We start from the raw sequence: 13,491 nt of genomic DNA on the forward strand, positions 1-13,491 counted from the left end.
CGCTTCCGCTGCGCCACTCTGCTGTCAGTCACCCCAGATGGGACTCGAACCCACAATCCCTGGCTTAGGAGGCCAGTGCCTTATCCATTAGGCCACTGGGGCTTCACACATTAGATGCTGACCAGTGTGATTGACTAGACAGCAACAATGTGAAAAGCACAAACATTGGTTTTAAATAATGCAGCAATGGCTGGTGAGTTCATCCTAGCAGTAACAGAGAGACAATATTAAACTCTGATAAAATAAATGCAGTGATGTAACAAGGGTTGTGTTGGCCTCGGCTCGAGACTACAAAACTTTAACCAAATGCACGTTGCAAATCGGAGGTGTGGAGTATGAAAGACATGGATTTTTACCTGACAGAGAGGGCCTAATGAAAAGATGCTATCTGGTTGTCTTAAAGGCTGGAAGGACTACAGAGATGACAAAGTTGAAGACAACAGGGCAGACAGCTGATGGACATGCAGACTAAATCGCTGAAGTACCTCTCTAAATAACGGACATGTCTTTAAGGCCAACCAGCCACCCTGAAAACAATGTTAGCAGAGGATGGTTTCGATCCATCGACCTCTGGGTTATGGGCCCAGCACGCTTCCGCTGCGCCACTCTGCTGTCAGTCACCCCAGATGGGACTCGAACCCACAATCCCTGGCTTAGGAGGCCAGTGCCTTATCCATTAGGCCACTGGGGCTTCACACACTAGTTGCTGACCAGTGTGATTGACTAGACACAACATCGATGGGGAAAGCACAAACATTGGTTTTAAATAATGCAGCAATGGCCGGTGAGTTCATCATAGCAGTGTGTTGCAAATTGGCGGTGTGGAGTTTGAAAGACATGGATTTTTACCTGACAGAGAGGGTCTAATGAAAAGATGCTCTCTGGTTGTATTATTGTCTTCCAACTTTATGGAAACTAAATTGCTGGAGTACTTCTTTAATAACTGACAATGTAGAGAGGGACATAAAAAGGGAGTATGCTGGGTTATTGGCCCAGTAAGCTTCCAGTCATGTAGTGAACCATCAATACTTGTGTTCAGCAGTCTTTGTCTGCAGCACAGTCTGTTTTCCTTACATCTACTGTCTGTTGCTGACATCCCCAATTCATGACAAACAAAAAAAAAACTGCTGTAACTACTGTAAGTAATAGTTTACAGAAAGAAGAAACAATATATATCCTTACCCCCTCTAAAAGTCTTATACAGTGCATTACCATAAATGTCAGGAATATAGCTTATTATCCATTCAGTTAAATAGGTCATGAAAAATATAGATCAATAGATTATCTATTGATCTGCTGCTCTGTTATCAGAGACATCAGAAGAGGCTTGATCTCGTAATGTTTAGGAGGCCAGTGCCTTATTTATTAGGCCATCGAGGAATCAGATTTTGCACTAAAAAATGCATTGGAGCCATGCAGATAGAGAACATAGAAACAGGGAGAGCATTGTCGAGACACGACTGGTTTCTTATCTGCTGTTTTCGTAAACTGAAGATTCTCGGAGTAAACGACATGATTGCTCTGTTTGCTGAACACACACACACACACACAATTATCATTTGTGTGAACACACACATGCACAGCTTTTGAGCTGTTACACACGTACTCTAGCCTCAGCCTGTCTGTGTACACAGGACAGTTGTGACTTGTCAAGAGCATAAATATTTCTACCCAGCATGCCTGTGGCCACGTTTTACACATCTGATAAGGGTGCCTACAGATTTGTTTGTGAATACACTTCTGCAACACACACACACACACACACACACAGAGAAAACCACAAACCCATATACAGGAGATTAAGCCATCAGGTTAAGAATGCTGTCAGTGTTGTGTTTATGCCACGCTTCGCCACACAGAAACACTACAAATCCCATAAAACCTTGAGGGTGTACGGGTCCCTCATGGCAGCAGGGCAGTGGATACCACCTGGCTGTGTGTGTGTATGAGTATGTGTGTGTTTGTGTCTGTTTATGTGAGAGTTTTAACTATATTTGTAGTTTTTGAGGTAAAGAAAACACTAGAAAGAAAGAAATCAATCAACTGCATTCAAAAGAAACCTGAGTGAGTCTTCTCTTTTTCAGCAGTAAAGAAGCAGCAATATTTGGGTTCAGCTCCTGTCTGCTGTGACACTGTTGTTGTTTTTCCAGGTGAAAAGGATTCAATACTATGTGGGACAAATCCATCTTAGTGGATGTCACAGCATGGTGAAAAATAACAATAAACATCTTCAAATAAAATGTGATAAATATACTTTTAAAATACTAAACATTGAATAACTATTTATCATTAGTAATGTCAATATGTTAATGCTGTGTATGTTAAAAGAATATGTTATAGTAACCCAAAAACTTAAAGCTAACATATGTAGGAATTGAAAAATTCTTACTTTGGTGCCATCCAGTGGTAGTATGAAGAATTGCACTGTTTCAGACAGCCATGCACACTTTGTTTTTTCTTTTTACACAAAAGGTAACACAGCACAGCAAGCAGGTCGTGAGTTTGAATCCTGTGGTTGGCTACAACTTTTCTATGTCGAGTTCTCTGATTTCTCCCCACAGCCCAAAGGCATACCGATCAGGTTAACTGATAACTTCAAATTATTCACAGATCTGAATTTGAGCATGAATGTTTGTCTGGGTTTCAGAGCTGCAACTAACAACTATTTTCATTATCAATTAAACTGCGGGTTATTTTTGCAATCAATCGACTGATTGTTTAGTCCATGAAAGGTCAGAAAGATGTGAAAAATGCTCCTCACAACTCTCAGAGCCCAAAGTGAAGTTTTTTTTATCCGACCAAAATCAAAGAATATTTAATATACTATCATGTATGATTAAAAAACAAGCAGCACATCCTCATCGTTGAGAAGCTGAAAGCAGAAAATACATGGCATTTTTGTTGGAAAATAGACTGACATGATGAATCGATTATCAAAATAGTTTCCAAAGAATTTTCTTTGGATTGACTAATTGTTTCAGCTCTGCTGGGTTTTTGTGTCAACCTATCCCCCATCCAAGACTGTGATAATATGTACAACGGAACCCGAACATTTCAGTCTTGGAGCGGTTTATAAAATTTCTTACATGAAGAAAGTTAAAAATATCAACTCACCTGATAGCAAATCTTCTAAGCAACCTATAATTTGGAAAAAAACGCTGTTAGTCGGGTAATCCCACCAAGAAAGGTCTCTTCTATAATGTACAACAGTGAAATCAAGATAGCGATGCAGGACCGTAACACATAGTATGATGGACCTGGATGTAGAGCCCTCTGATAGACTGGCGACATGTCCAGGGTTCCCAGATTAAGTGAGTGTAGATAACAGATGGATGGATGTTCACACAATTCCAGGCATTTCATTAAATAGTTTCAGTCACCTCTGTTTCCTTTAGTGTATTTTAGTAGTTGTTGACTCACATATATAAGTTTTTGAACGCCCTCACTGTTGGCATTGTTTTGAATAGAGCATCTGGTCTGAGATCACCACACTGACTGACTCATGAGACGGGATTGCTGTGAGTTTATTGTTCAGTTGTTTTTTTGTCTGGAGACGCAGAGGTTGCGTTCTATGTCATAAGATTTACTGTTAATATGTCCTGCTGTTGTTGTTGATGTCACTTGTGTCAACTTGGGAGTCAAGCCTCATTGAACCATAATTATTCTAAAAGCAAACAGTCGGGTGGAAGTGGTTCATGTTTACTGTTTTCTCTCTCAAGGAAGACCTGCTGTCTTTTCAAACTGAAACAGCTCCTTCTGGTGAACATTTTCAGAGCCCAGCACACAGGAAAGATTCTCTGCTGTTTACTGCTGATGTCCCTGTTGTGGTTGTCGTTGTTGTGGCGGAGAGTCATTCCATGAGGTTTTAGAGTTTGAGACAGACAGCCCTCTGTGGCTGGACTCAGTGTCATGACACCAGAGGTATTTTCAGACATTTTCCGTCATCATTTTTTTGCTGTGTGTGAGAGATTCAGTGTTCCAGACAAAAGACAGCACCCATATTCCTGTCACTACATCACCCACTATGCTGGAAAGGAAGTTTGGAAAGTCTTCCCTGGAACAGTCTGTAGATAGGGCTGAGAGTTTGAGCTGAATAAAACAGAGGTCAAGACAAAGGAGAAGAAGACAAAATTAAATGTTTTAGAGTCCAAAGGACAAATATGACAGATGGGGGGAGAAGAGAAAAAAACTCATATTGACAAACTCTTAGTATGATGAGGAGAAGTTTGCGGCCAGAAAGAAAGAATTTAGTAAAACAATTGAAAAAGAGCGTGCAGTGAGGAAGGAGGAAAGACTGGTTAGGAAACACGGGGGTTACAGACGGCGGAAGAGAGACAAAAATAAAATTAACTAGGTACCTAAATTTGTTTTGTCTCAAGAAATTAACTCATCGCCAGAAGATGCCTGAAAGTAGGATGTAGGAAGTAAGAAAGCAAAATTAGGTTTGAAAGCTGAATGTGATACAAAGCTGAGTTGAGATCAACAATGAGAGAAATAGAAGAGATTTTCAATAATTGATTAGTATCGGGCATGTTCTTGTTGTTCAGTGTCAGTAATGTCCACATATTTCATTTATTTCAAATTAAATGCACTCGGTAGAACTCCAATGCTCCAACTATTGACCTTACTTCCCTGATGAATGGGGGTAAATTTGAGGGACAGCTGTTGTGACATTTCTGGGGGGCATCAGTTGCCATTTTATAGGCAACATTTTCATCCAAAGCCACTTTTGAACCATTTTAGCTGAGAATGAACCTTTCTTTGGGTCGATTGTATCTTCTTTGGGACCCCTTGTCTTTGTTGGATGATGGAGAGACATAAAAAGGTCAAGAGAGGGAGCAGAGGGGGAGTCAAATGTCCATATATGAACCGAGACCAGAACAGTTATGTATATGACTGACCCACCACGACGCCTTATCCTGCCAGATGCATTTTCAACACTATTTACTGCTTAATTACCTCACCAACAAAAATCCTGTCCGGGTGAGAGTGTAAGAAAACATGTTTTGTTATACTGAGGCAAATTAATCATGTTTTGAGGCCTCTATTCAGCTTTTCTAATCCATCACTGTTCGTGTGAAAGTACTTGAATTGACGCCCAGTTTATCAGAAGGAGAAACAGAGGGGCAAGATAGAGGAGGAGAGGAGGGAGGAGAGGGGCTGCTGGCCAGAGGAGGATGTGGTAAACCATCAGGCTTCAAAAGAGGGGGAGAGGGAGAAGATAAAGTAGGACAAGTAGGAAGAGGGCAGAGGGTATAGTACGAGGTGTTGGCCGGACAAGTGGTGAGAGGGAGGAAGATGAGGAGGAGAGTAAGTTGTTGTTTAGGGGAGGAATAGCTGATTAGGAGGAGGATTGGAAATAAAATTTGGCTTGAGAATTAGAAGGGGAGGGATGGAGGATGAAGAAGTGGGTGATGAATAAAGGATGGCCAAAAGAAAGATGTTCCTCAGAAGGAGCAGAAAAAGCGAGAACAGGATAAATTAAGAGAATATTTTAGATGTGCGTGGTATTTAAAGGTTATTTATTAACATCTAAAGGCTGAGTGGAAATAGCATAGGCATAGAATTTCCCTGCTGCTATGTGTCTGCATATGTGTATGTGGCCTGAAAGTGACACAAGAGAGGTGACATTTTCACTATACAGAGTGGAATAAGATAGCTAGTTGGTGCAGGAATACAGGAGAGAAGGCATGAAAAAGTTTGGAAAGTAAAAAAGATCCTCACTGATCATCAGCGGTCCTTTTTTCTTACATCTTTACAGTGTATGTTTAGTTTAAGAGCTGCTGCTTCCAAGAATGTAAAATTTAAAAAAAAACTGAATGCAATGGATAGACAGAAAAGGAGGAGAAGGACCAAATCAGCAGGAGAGATAAGAGATAGGGGAGATACTAACGTACCAGGATATACTATAGCCCAGGCAGAAGGTGTTTTTCCTCAAAGGACACGGAGGGGATGAATGAGGTGAAGTGAAGCTAAAAGGGTGTGAGGGTTGATGGGAGGGAGGGAGGGAGGAAGGGAAGGAGGGGAACTAGGTTAATAGGGAAGGATGGAGCAGACAGTAAGGTGCGAAAGTGAGGGGAGGGAAGGGGAGGAAGGAGGAAATACTTGGCGAAGGAGAAAACGACTCATGCACTGCTGAGTTAACAGCAAAAACGTAAAGCAGATAGTAAGACTTTCAGTTGATTCTATCCTTTAAAAAAGGACATATTTTATGTCTGGACCTAACTATTAAAATTGAGAGAGACATCAAGATGAGGATAACAGCAGTCGCTGGAGGGGAAAAAATTGCGTCATGGAGAAACATGATGGATCGAAGGAAGGAGCACGGCCAATAGCCCAGGGGGTTAAAGGACTAGACAAGATGGAAGCAAGGTTATTAGTGGCAAATTAAGACGGCGAGGAGGAAATAAAGACCGGGAGTGCAGTCAGAAAGGTGACGAGGGGGAGGAGGTGGATGTTGGCATTCAGGGTCACTGGGCAGGGAGGGAGGGAAAGAGGGAACAGCAGAGAAATAAGGAGGATAGGGGTGTTTGTCCGGGGGGCTATGGCTAGACAATTAGGAGGAGGAGGAGGAAGATAGGGGCTGAAGCTGAACGTCTGCGGGCTAGACAAGACTATCTTCCCTCAGGGGGAAAGAACCTCTTTTTGTTTAGAGAAGAAGACACAAGAACAATCATCTGGGGAAAATAGGCCAGACAGACAGATGGACGGGGAGATGGAGGGATGGAGAGATAGCAGGAGGGAGGGATGGAGACTAAGAGGGACGGCGAAAGTGAAAAACAAAGAGATTGAGAGCCGCCCAGAGGGATCCTGGGAAGCCCAGGTGGATTTGAACAGAAAGGGAGGGGAAGATGAGCACCTGATGAAAAGATAAAGAGACAAAGAAAAGGAGAGAGGATTCAGAAAGAAGAAAGAAAAGCAGCTCAGAACGAGGGATTATTGTTTGTATAAGATGGTGGCTGACTGTCTGACACCAAAAAAGGAAGAAGAGAAAAGAAAAAACGACATAAAGATGTTTCCTATGAGAGCGACATGATTAAATGCAACATTTAACATGTTTTAAAACTTTAAGTCAGCTCTCCTTCCTGCTTCAACTTGAAAAATGATCAGACATTAACCTTCACTCAACTGGTCAGATAATTACATATACATATAACATAATTACATATAACAGACTGACCTAATATTTTGTGCACTGCACTTTTTCTGTGTTTGTGATGAATGTGTGTGTGTTTTGCTTTCCCTCCCCTGTTAAAGATTGATGACATTAAATCCACTACAGTTTAATAAATCAGACGAGAGATGCAGAAGCAAGGTAGAACGGCACTAAATCAACTTTGACTTAAACTTGTCGCAGAGCGATAACAGGGAATTTTTGCCAAGCCGAGCTGTAAATAACAGACGTCATCTTCAAAGTCTGAAAAAGAGAAATGTTCTGGCTTTGTCTTCCTAAGTTTAACTAAGTTTTATGTGAAGCTGAATGCACAGCGAGGTGCTGAGAAGAAAGAGACTGACTTTGAAGCAGAAGGAAGGGATTCAGAGTTTTTCCTTACAGGGATTACCAAAGTTTGTATTAAGTTTAAACAGTATTTTTTCAGTATTAAACTGTCTATGTTTACTTTGACATGGCCTCCTTCCACCAGGCTTTAAAATATATCTGTGTTATACACAATAAAATGAGATTTCTTATTCCCTTGCCTTACTGCCCTTATTTCCAGGTGGTGGACCTTTACATCCACACCTGGTTCTTACTTGTATTTTTAAACAGACAATCCACTACTTTTACACATGAAAATCAGTTTAGTCATCACAGGGAGTATAGTCTCTTAATGGCCTGGAGGAGCTTAAGTCTGACAACAACCCGATGATGTCACAGTGATGTCATTAGGGTTATCTCAGTTTGGGCTCGGAGACTATAAATTTTTAACCAAAAGCCTGCGTGTGCATTTACAGGTAGGGAGGGTCTCATGAAAAATGCACTGTGGAGTTATGGAAAGTGTAGGATGCAACATTTTTGGAGTTTGACCCATACTAGGGACTAAGACCATCACCGCACTAAGCCAGCTAAACGCATCTTTTTCTCTCCGTTTTGGCCCTCCGTCCAGACATTTTTCTTTTCCAAAACGGCTTCGCGGGTTTTCTGCGGCTGACTTGCCCGCCTGTCCTCCATGCCTAGTGGGAGGAGAATTACCGGTTTTGGGATTTTAATGTGGACGGAGGTATTTGCAAAAAACATGCTGAAACTCCTGTTGTTATTTTTGTATGAAAACAGTTTTAGAATTTAGCCGGCTTAATGCAGACATAGTCTGAAAGTCTGGATATCTGAGCCTCTGCTGTTGTAATTTTTAATCTATATCTTGCAAGTGCCCTAATATTATGGAAATGCTAAATACTAATCCTAAATCACTGCAGTACCCCTTTTAATGTTTTTGCACATATTAAAGTTTTGTCTGCAAATTCCTTACGTTCAAGGTTTTGATGAACCAGAATATGAAGAAATCAAAATATTGTGGCCTGTAAATACCTTGTAGAGTTTTACTGGTGCATGTGTATCTTTTAGGAGACATATAGGAGGAGACAGGAGACATGTAGCCTTGTAGTCTAGTAAACACAACAGTGCTCAGAAGTGCAACAGTGTAAAGCTTTGCAGAAGGAGACATTTTTCTATAAAAAAAACAAACAAACTTAAAGACATTCCCATAAATGAAACACTGGAAAAACTTAGAGTGATAAAGAATCTGAATTTGATGTTCCTGTGATGGAAAAGTAAATGACTTTGTGGCTTATAAAGGAGAAAGATTGGACTGTCTGCTCTATAGGTTTGTACGTGATAGATTACAGGACTGAAGGTAGATTTCCTACCTTGTACTGTAGACTAGACCAGGTCATGGTGGAAAGGTTTAAAGAACTACAAAAAAAAACATAGCTAAAAGGGTTTTCCTGCAACTTGGTGGTCCAAGGTGCATACCATGTGATCACAACCTCCCTGACTCGGAGCTGGAGACCTCTGCGTGTCACCCCTCCCCCCGAGAGTCCTGGATTTCTCTGCCATCAGACAAAGGCATAAAAGCACCCCATAAAATAGTTCTTATCAAAGCTACTTTTGATCATTTTATGCTGTATTAGCTGTAAAGTTGTCACCACATGCTGACCCCCGTAGAAGATGCTGGTAACAATGTTTACTGGTTCACGCAACGTCTCGTGTGAATATCAGGTGCTGAAAATGTTCAGATACAGTATAAGACTCATAATTGTGATGTTTTGTTCAGTAACATTTGGAACTGTTTTGCTTTACAGTAATTGGGGTCACTTATCTAACAGTAATGTGATTTTGTCTTAGAAAAGGCTTTGTTCTATTGAGTAAACTGTGACTATCTTTTGTGTACTTTTCAGTGGAGGTCTGCCGTGGAGAATCAGTTAAAGCTTCTAATTTTATAGTGACATAAAATTGACTTCAGATAATCTCTAGAATGGTTTGATTTTCATGATGTTTTGCACCTAGACATCTTAAAAAACGTCCAGTTTTCAAACATATGTAGCCCAGTTTTAAGCCATATATCAAGATTTATTTTGGCCTTCAAATCACAAATTCACTGCTTACTTGGCTGTAAAGCGTTTCTGGAAAATTTGCATTCCTTTACAGCAAACACCTTTGTTCTGTTTATTACCTTATGGCTGTTTATGTCACAGTTTACTCTACAAGTATCTGTCTAAACAGGCCGCCACTTGTTGACCTGTGTTGTTATTTACCATTCCGCAGTTCAAGCATGTAGAAAATAAACACGAACAGTGTTGTTAACATGGCCAAATATGAACACCTCTGCAGATCCAACTTGGCTTATCAGAGGTTGAGTGCATATTTGGGTGCACTTCCAAATGGATTTCATCTGTTCTTTTCTCTATCTCATCACCACCCAATCACCCAGTAAACATGTTCCCACCAGGTTTAAAGAGAGTCTGTCTTTCATCTGAACTGAAATGGCTTCCACCGGGCTGACTGGGTGGCTATAAAAGTCAGCTGTGCAGGTTTAGATATAAATCATCCGCTGCCCTTCTTTTGACTCTGGCTCATCCCCTCTTTGAGGAAACTTTGAGGTAGTCTGGATGAAAGCGTCCACCCATAACATATATATATATCATCCAGACTAATAAAGCAGAACTGCCATAAGAAAAACTTTAAGACAAGTAGAAAGGGTAGAGAAAGAAAAGAAACTGGAGAGATGATAAAAGATTTGATTAATGAAAGAAGGAAAGGGTATACTTTGGAAGATGTGAGCATAAAAGAAAATGAGTAACTAGCTAGAGATAATGAGAAAAGTGGGAAGCAGGAGTGAGAGAAGATGCAGGGATGATATCCAGTATGAGTAAAATATTGTGAGGAGGAATTGAGGTCAGGAAGAGAAGAAAAAAGATGGACAACTGCTCAAACAAGACGTCTGCATCGTGATTTAAGCTGAAAGGGAAAAATGCTAAAGAAAACTTATTAATGAAGGATATGTTAAATAAAGGATGGAGGGAGTGAGCAATGTGTACGCCGCAGGCTGCAGACTACCCATAGTCCTCCCTGCTCTCCCCCGAGGGGCCTACTGATTGTGTGTGTCTGTGTGTGAGCAACTTTGTGTCCCTGCAGTTTTACATTTGAGTGTGTGGGTGCACGCATGCTTTTATTTCTCTCTCTTTGATGCGTATGTGCTCCTGAGTCAGTCACTGTGTGTGGCAAGTGTGTGTGCGTGTGTGTGCGTGTGTGTGCGTGTGTGTGTGATGAGATGAGATTAGACGTCCTGCAGGGCTGTAGTTCCGCGGAGGCCACCTGAAGCAGCAGGAACGACAGGAATGTGGGAACAGTGATACGCTTCGTTGTCTCCATCACCACAACAACATCTCTGCCTCACCATGGGAGAGGAGGAAAAATGAGAGGAGGGGAGAGGAGAGGAGAGGAGAGGGAGAAATGAAAGGAGAGGAGCAGAGAGGAGAAGAAGAAATAACATAAGAGCTGAGGAGAGGAGCGGAGAAGAAGAAATAGAAGAGAGTAGAGGAAACAGAGAGAGGAGGGGGATGACAGGAGAGGAGAGGAAATGAAGAAAGAGGAGAGGAAAGCAAACATTATTTCAAACAAGTAATCCAGCCTTTATTGCTGCAAAGATTGCTAAACTCTTTGTGTCCCAACATCACGACATCAGCCGGAGTTCTTTTAGGGTAAAACTTTTTATAGACCGACCGTACCCTCGGAGCCAAGTCAAGTCACGTATTTATAGATTATCACAGCAAGCCACCCAGAAAACAAAAGGGTCTATTCTCTACAGTTGTGATAGGATGATAAAAAAACATTCTTAAGTTTTATCTTAGACTAAAGAGCAAAACAGAAAACCTTTGATTTATTGTGATTTAAACACACTGAGAAAACCAAGGCCTTGTTTTGTCTTGTCCGTTGACAACTGAATTATAAAATGATGAACGAGTCATGAAATATGGCTGCAAAAATGTTGGAAATATGGTTTATTTTAATGAGCATGAGCCAAAAATCCAACTGTTGAATATTATGCATCAGTGTAATGTTTTTAAACACAAGTGAAAGTTGGACCAGTGGTGTCGGATATATCACACAGTTAAAGAGCCTCCGTTTAAACAATCAGTGGGTTTTGTGGACTTGAAAGAAAGAAATGATTCCTTTTCAAAGTCAGGCACTTCGAAGGTACCCTGTGGTGTTTTCTTTTAAACAAACAGTTACATATGTTGAACAATTTTTATTCAGTAATTTATTTTGTTTTTTGGGATTTTCGCATTAAATTGATTAAATTATTTTTTTTGACATTTTCAGAATTACATTGATTGGCCTAAGGCTTGATGTTCCTCCTTTAGCAGAGTACACTATTTGGTCTCATGACTCTTGCCATCTGTTTCTTTGTTTGTCTGTTTTTCTTTAAATCTGCGTGGCATGCTATTGTGATTAGGGATTGAGAGTGATTAGAGACATAATTTGCTGTTTATATGGAACAGCAGCTTTGTTTGTTGTCTGTTCCTTTTATTACACACAATATCTCAGATGCCCCTTAAAACATTTTACAGAACTTGGAAACACTACAACCAGTGTTGTAGTTGATGCTGGCCTTCAGTGCTGCGTGTTGCTATTTTGCCAAGTTATTACAAAGAGCTTTGATGGGCCAGTCAGTCATTTTTCCAAGCTACAATGAAAAGATGCACTATCATCTCTCTCCGTTGAAAGATCAGAAAAATGATGTGTTGTGTACGGTTTGTGTATTCATCCCGAACCATTCGATACAGGATGTTTGCTTCAGTACGCAACTTTTCTTGGTTCGGTGACCCAAACAATTGCTGTCAAAATAGTTTAATAATCCACTTACTCCGATGTGCAGAACAATAATTCTCACGCTTGAGTTCCACCCAGAAAATCACTTAGATGTAGCATGCGCGTTGTTTTTTTCCCACCCACTTTCCGCAAAGACCCACTTCCTCTGATTGGCTCTGACCCTGATGTTTTTTTCTAACCCTAACCGTCTCACTCCTCATCAACCAAACCGATGACGGAAACAAACACTAGCCAATCAGAGGCAGAGTAGGGCGGGTCTTTACAGAATGCAGGTGGGGAAGAAAATCAAGTGTAGCAAGCTAGCTGGCTTAGCCAAGTTAGCCGGTTACCCTGGTTACCCTGGTTACCATCGCTCATGTAATGTCGCTGCCATCATTATTATTAATATATGTGCCGTTAACAATATCATGTCTCCCCCTCCCCTCTCTGTGACGGTCAGCTTTTCACTCCACCTTTGAGTGAAGTCAGAATGACTACAAACACATTTGATTTCTGACGTGGTCAGACAGCACGTCATGAGAACCAGTTCTGAGCAACCATAAATCATCATAAAACGGCTGTCAGCAGCTGTCATGACTCCTTGCAAGAAACAGAAAGGCTGTTTTCCTTTTCCACTACGGCACAACCAAACTGTTTCAGTAATAGTTACAAATTTTGTGTGCACGCCTATGTCCAATTGATCTTGTTCAAATTAAAAACTTCCCCGCTGAGCCAAATCTGTGCACATTTTCAAACGCTAGAACAGGATAAAAATGTCTGTTATTACTAAGCTTTGTCAAAATCGGACCAGTGGTGTCTGAGATATCAGGTTTTAAAGCCAGACAGATGGAATGAGCGAAAATCCACACTACACCTGATTGCGCCGCATGAGGGACAACAGTCGGAGCAACACCAGAGTGAGAAAAACATCAAATCTTGCGATCCGCTGTGTTTGAAATGAAGAGCGAACACTGATGCATGGTGTTAGTTGTGTGTGACAGCAGGTGTTGTTCTCCTGTGGTGGACCCAGCGCTTAGCTCTCCCACTGTGGCTGGTTATTAATGGCTACAGATTCATTACAAGCAACCAGTCAGCCATGCTGCCAGCACGCCTGACGCCATTAGTCACACAGTCAGACCGATAGATGCACACACAGGCCTTCACATAATGAATACCAAATACCA

General features: G+C 41.1%; 1 protein-coding gene and 2 non-coding genes across 8 annotated transcripts in view; 1 reads left to right on the forward strand and 2 right to left on the reverse strand.

The window, feature by feature from the left end:
- The window catches only part of sema3h (sema domain, immunoglobulin domain (Ig), short basic domain, secreted, (semaphorin) 3H), a 65,626-nt gene that overhangs the window by 38,471 nt on the left and 13,664 nt on the right, over window positions 1–13,491 (forward strand). The gene's annotated exons all lie outside the window — the stretch shown is intronic.
- On the reverse strand, window positions 30–102 carry trnar-ccu. The gene has a single exon. It is a non-coding gene; the product is annotated as a tRNA-Arg (tRNA).
- On the reverse strand, window positions 619–691 carry trnar-ccu. The gene has a single exon. It is a non-coding gene; the product is annotated as a tRNA-Arg (tRNA).

Source organism: Thunnus maccoyii, chromosome 4, assembly GCF_910596095.1.
Source record: "Thunnus maccoyii chromosome 4, fThuMac1.1, whole genome shotgun sequence".
NCBI classification, from domain to species: Eukaryota; Metazoa; Chordata; class Actinopteri; order Scombriformes; family Scombridae; genus Thunnus; species Thunnus maccoyii.